Source organism: Schistocerca nitens, chromosome 1, assembly GCF_023898315.1.
Source record: "Schistocerca nitens isolate TAMUIC-IGC-003100 chromosome 1, iqSchNite1.1, whole genome shotgun sequence".
In the NCBI taxonomy this organism is placed as follows: Eukaryota; Metazoa; Arthropoda; class Insecta; order Orthoptera; family Acrididae; genus Schistocerca; species Schistocerca nitens.
In genome coordinates, this window is record NC_064614.1 from 998,885,728 (window position 1) to 998,891,727 (window position 6,000).

At 42.6% G+C, this 6,000-nt stretch overlaps 1 long non-coding RNA gene across 1 annotated transcript in view; it reads right to left on the reverse strand.

Annotated features, from left to right (window-relative positions):
- Window positions 1-5,654, reverse strand: part of LOC126237848 (uncharacterized) — a 468,023-nt gene extending 462,369 nt beyond the window's left edge. Inside the window, exon 1 of the long non-coding RNA XR_007545217.1 lies at window positions 5,325-5,654. This is a non-coding gene — a long non-coding RNA (uncharacterized LOC126237848). The remainder of the gene's footprint in view (window positions 1-5,324) is intronic.
- Between the last annotated feature and the right edge of the window lie 346 nt (window positions 5,655-6,000).

Below are 6,000 nucleotides of genomic sequence, written 5' to 3' on the forward strand. Positions count from 1 at the left end.
CGCTGTGCAATCCAGATACTACGTAACTTCGAGCGGCCATGGTGAAACGCTCGGAGACTATTGTGGCTTCTTACATTTCGACAAACAGTTTATTTCTCAGTCTTTTGAAATGTCTTGAAAACATCTCTTCTAATTTGGGTGAAAGACCAGACAATGCAATCGTTTACCTATGGTTGTTCCTTCGCATTTCCACTTCACAGTTCCATCGCCAAATGTCGACATATGGAGCATTAGAAGAGTTGAAATGTCTGTCAAGGATCTGTTACTCAAGTGCCGTCCGATGACTGGTCCACGTACGAAGTCACTGTGCTCTGATGACCGACCCGTTGTGCTGACACTTCATCTCTACTGACAACACAATATTCCCCGCCTCCATTTATACCGACGGGTCCGCCTTTCTTGACATGTAGGGGTCAATTCAACCTTACATAAAGGTGTCCGGACACAGGTAGCGTGGCTACTGCATATTGCACGCGCTATTTTTTGAGTAGAACGCATCATCAATCCATTCTTGTGTACAATAATGTATTCGAATTGTACTTCAGTTTATATCATATCATACACATTCAATATACCTGAAATATAAGGATAAAATATAGAAACATCAGATTAAATAATGTACTGCGAAAATGAGAAACAGAAAAAATACACATATCAAAAAAGGTTTTGCATCACCTCAGTTCCGAGAGTTCCAGAACCTTTACAGGAAATTGAAATAGAGATCAACATAAACATCATTTCCGCTATTTTTCTATTTTTATTGCTCATGAAAACCGCACATTGCATGTTTTATCACCATACAGCGAGACCTTCAGAGGTGGTAGTCCAGATTGCTGTACACTCCAGTACCTCTAATACCCAGTAGCACGCCCTCTTGCATTGATGCATGCCTGTATTCGTAGTGGCATACTATCCACAAGTTCATTAAGGCACTGTCGGTCCAGATTGTCCTACTCGTCAACGGCGATTCGCCGTAGATCCCTCAGAGTGGTTGGTGGTTTACGTCATCCATAAACAGCTCTATTCAATCTATCCCAGGCATGTTCGATAGGGTTCATGTCTGAAGAACATGCTGGCAACTCTAGTCGAGTGATGTCGTTATGTCCGCAGCTCGTGGTCGTGCGGTAGCGTTCTCGCTTCCCACGCCCGGGTTCCCCGATTCGATTCCCGGCGGGGTCAGGGATTTTCTCTGCCTCGTGATGACTGGGTGTTGTGTGATGTCCTTAGGTTAGTTAGGTTTAAGTAGTTCTAAGTTCTAGGGGACTGATGACCATAGCTGTTAAGTCCCATAGTGCTCAGAGCCATTTTTTTGATGTCGTTATCTTTAAGGAAGTCATTAACAAGATGTGCACGATGTGGGCGCGAATTGTTTTCCGTGAGGACGAATGCCTTGCCAATATGCTGCCGGCGGACCGCATCAAACCTGTCAGAAGAGTGATGACAGAGAAAAAAAAAAATGGATGCGCTATCGGTCGGGGGATCGCAATCACGTTACGGCGCCTTCCATGACCACCAGCGGCGTACATCAGCCCCACACAAAGGACACCACTGAACAGCAGGGAGCCTCCACCTTGCTGCACTCACAGGACACTGTGTGTAAGGCATTCAGCCTGACTGGGTTGCCCCCAAACACGTCTCCGGCGATTGTCTGGTTGAAGGCACATGCGACACTCATCGGTGGAGAGAACGTGATGCCAATCCTGAGGGTCCCATTCCGCATGTTGATGGGCCCATCTGTACCGCGCTGCATGATGTCGTGGTTGCAAAGATGGACCTCGTCATGGACGGCGGGAGTGAAGTTGCGCATGCAGCCTGTTGCACACAGTGAGTCATGACACAACCTTCTGTGGCTGCACGAAAAACATTATTCAACATGGTGGTGTTGCTGTCAGGGTTCCTCCGAGCCATAAACCGTAGGTGGCATTCATCCATTGCAGTAGTAGTCGTTGGGCGGCCTGAGCGAGGCATGACATCGACAGTTCTTGTCTCATTGTATCTCCTCCTTGTCCGAACAACATCACTTTGGTTCACTCCGAGACGCTTGGACATTTCCCTTGTTGAGAGCACTTCCTGGCACAAAGTAACAATACGGGCCCGATCGAACCGTGTCATTGACCGTCGAGGCATGGTTCAACTACAGACAACACGAGCCGTGTACATCCTCCCTGTTTGAATGACTGGAACTGATCGGCTGTCGCACCCCCTCCGTACAGTCAAAAGGACTGTGTCTGTGATACAATACTCATAGTCAACGTCTGTCCTTAGGAGTTCGGGGAACCAGGGTGATGCAAAGCTTTTTTGATGTCTGTACATGTTGCAGAACAATATCAATGAACTCATGAAATGCGAGCCACTTGTTGACATCATAACAGAAAACACTCACAGATAATTGCGCCGGCCGGTGTGGCCGTGCGGTTCTAGGCGCTACAGTCTGGAACCGCGTGACCGCTACGGTCGCAGGTTCGAATTCTGCCTCTGGCATGAATGCGTGTGATGACCTTAGGTTAGTTAGGTTTAAGTAGTTCTAAGTTCTAGGGGACTGATGACCTCAGATGTTAAGTTCCATAGTGCTCAGAGCCATTTTAGCCACCACGGTCTGTGACTGAGTAGAGAACGTCAGGTAGTCAATAGAACACCGAAACAGAGCATGCATTGTTAGTTTAAATTGATGAGTTCTAAAGTGATAGATACAGAAAAATTTCTGAAGAATATGGAACTAAAATAAGAAATTTTGCAATGCATTTGTTTAAAATTATAGAAAATCATGGAGGGGTACACAAGAAGAAACAGGAAAAGCAGTAAACAGTGAAAGATAGAATTGCGATGAGAGATCGCTTAGACAAAGTAGAGAAAGGGTCCGTACGTGAGCAACCAGCAAATGAAGAGGCCGATGTGGCCAGCATGAAGTAGAAGTCGCAACGACCTACAGCAGAATAATACATTATCAAAAAAGAAGAAAGAAGTTTTCATTATGGAAAAGTAACCAAGTAGACCAAAGAAAGAGAAGAGAGACGAAACAAGACATATAACATAGGTACGACTGAAGACGACGTAACAAGCACAATCTCACTCAAGCTGTGGAAGGAACAAGAAGGACAATGAGATTTAAATAACAAGTAGTTGCAATTTAGTGACAGCGATCAAGGATATACAATCTACTAGTTATGTGAATAATTTATACTGCTGCAGTCACTTTTTACTAATATTTTATTAGCACAATGCATTTAGGAAGCATGCTGCCATCATCAGGTGCATTAGACAGTTACTCATACATCAGCTGGCAGGTTACGTACATTAGATGTGAGTGCCAGTGGTTAAGAGTCTGTTCGCGATTTCATTTTCTGGCAGACAGAGCACAGTAACAGGTAAATCACAACTTAGCATTTTCACAAATATCTGTTTACGACTCTACTAGTTGTTCACGTATACATCAATCAGATAAAGTGAAATTAACATTATGGAGAATTGTAGGAGAACATACGAAGCTATACGGTGAATGGCTTACAAAAAATCCAGTGTCGAATTTTCATAGGTTCAAATAACTGGAAACTGTACATTGACAGACAAATGTGTGAAATATGTCGGCTGTTACAGAAGAATAGTCATTCACCGACTGTTCAGTTGTGGAAGAGACGCGATCTTGATAACCACAGGACGGAAGATGCAAACGGGCTACAAAAATTCCATTCATACTTGTTAAGGTTTCGCTTACAGTGAATCAGAATCATATTTCTCAGAAAGGAATCATCCACGTTGTCACTTCAGTGAACTTCATATCAGTTTGTCAGAATTTTAAGAAGTAAGCCAAACCAAAGTAGGTAAGTTGCAGTGCCCGACATAACTGTAATTTTTATTGTTTCTTATGTTAATTTCAGATGTAAGTAATTGAAAAAGGTTAGACATTCAAGCAAATTCATTTAATTTCAACTCGGTATCCGACGCATGTGACTAAAGAAAACCACAATAGAATTTAGCGTGAACAGGCACTGGAAGTGACAACCTGATGTTCTTTATAATCGTTTACTTATACTAGTTCAAAGCCTGAAACCCAACAAGAACAGTGTATATTGTTGTTAGATTCACTTAAAACTGCGAATGTTACGATAGATAAAAAAACTACGTCCACTGTAGGAAGTAGCCATGGCGATATTCTAGTTGTAGAATAAAATGATTTTAGCGACACGCTGTAAGACATGTCAAAAATGAGAAAAATGACAATTAGTTAGACAAAAGCTTGTAATAAATAAATACTATTATCTGCTCGTACCATCCCTTCATAATTTAAACTTCTCTTGCCTTGAGTAACGCACTCAAAACGAACTTGTTCGATAGAATTTCGTTTGAATGACTGTTTAGGTATCGTTTTTGCATTCTTTCACCGTTCACTTTAGTATCACAACAACAGTATTATGCAATTATAATATTGTTTGTTCAAATTATGTGGAAGCAATGATATGTTTCCAATACATAAAAAGAAGAAAATACGGTCTGTGTTAGCAGCCGGACCCAAAATATCGGTTTTTGAAGAAATAGTAATATGAATTCATGTTTCGATAGGCTATCCGCTATCATACCGAAAATTATAATACTTTAGGCGAGTCTCTGTTGCATTAATGAAGTGCTACAGTCCATTCGTTCTTGAATTAAAATACAAGTGAAATTCCTGTTAGCGCAAATCTTTCATTTTATTTCGTTCCAAACTGTAATAAAAAAATAAGGGTATTCTTTTGTAGGTGATGGAACTACTCATATTAGTGTGCAAAAATCTGTGTTGTTACGGAAAAACCCTTTCATACATTGCTGTTTAAGTAAATTCTGGATTATCGTAGTGATAATCTGATTACTTAGCCTGAGTTCATCCAAGAACTGTTTTATTAAAATTAATTACAAATCTTATTATTCTCGTATAACGATGTGGTAACTACCTCCTCGACTCACAGTTCAGTCTTATTTACATAGTGTTTTATGGAGAATTAAAACTTACGATTGAATGTTCTTGAATTTAAATATAATAAATGGGAACACTTGGGAGATAAATTCGGTGACACACATAACACCCACACCTTTTAACTATCAGGTCAAGATAAATTTAAATAGAAGACGTAACAGTGCAGCTCCGTAATACTGAAGCTACGTAACACAAAAAACGACACATAAGAATGCGAATCAATCACAACGTAAGTAACACATCGGAACTTTTTGTTTATTTGTAACAGAGATATAAATACTAATTTACTTTTTAGATTGACGTGTATCGACGAGTGCGTACGCGCCAGCGACATGCCATTATTGCATCTACTGGTAATAAATGTTGCCGAACGTACCTTCTGACTACCATTAACTTCGGCGTAAGTGCTGTATCTTTCGAGGGACCAAACAGCGAACACATTGCACATGTTATGAAGATGGAAGTAAATTAACTAGCCGCACACGCTTGTCACTTAAGTGTCACAGTATCAGTAATATTTGGAAGTAATCTTCCACATTTATTCTCCCAATATGTGTGTTTCTCATAAGAGAGAACGTGGTCTCGAAGTTAACACGTGCGTACCTCAGCAACCGGGACACGGCCGCTACTACTGTACGATGCGCGAAAACTCGGCGAAACGCCTTCGACGCTAACGGAACGGAAGGCAACAGGCAAGATAGTACCCTGCGCCGTGCTTCGGCAGCCGCGGTCGCACTGACTGGCGTCCGGCAGCCGAGGCGCCAACCGCGCCGGAACACCTGCCGCACTGCGCATGCGCACCTCAGGGTCACAATTAGCTGACAGGCGACGCTACGACGCCGCGACTCGAGCCGCTTCGGTCATGTTTCGCGATTTTTTTTTTCTCTGTAGCGAAAACTTCGGCAGATACGACGAAGAAATGTGCGCTGTAGTTGTCTTCAAACTGTGGAGCGTGTGCGGGTGGTGGTGGTGGTGGTGGTGTCGGTGGTGGCGGGGGGCTGGGGTGAGGGGGGGGGGGGTGTAACAGAGGTACGCCGGCTATCATCGAATAG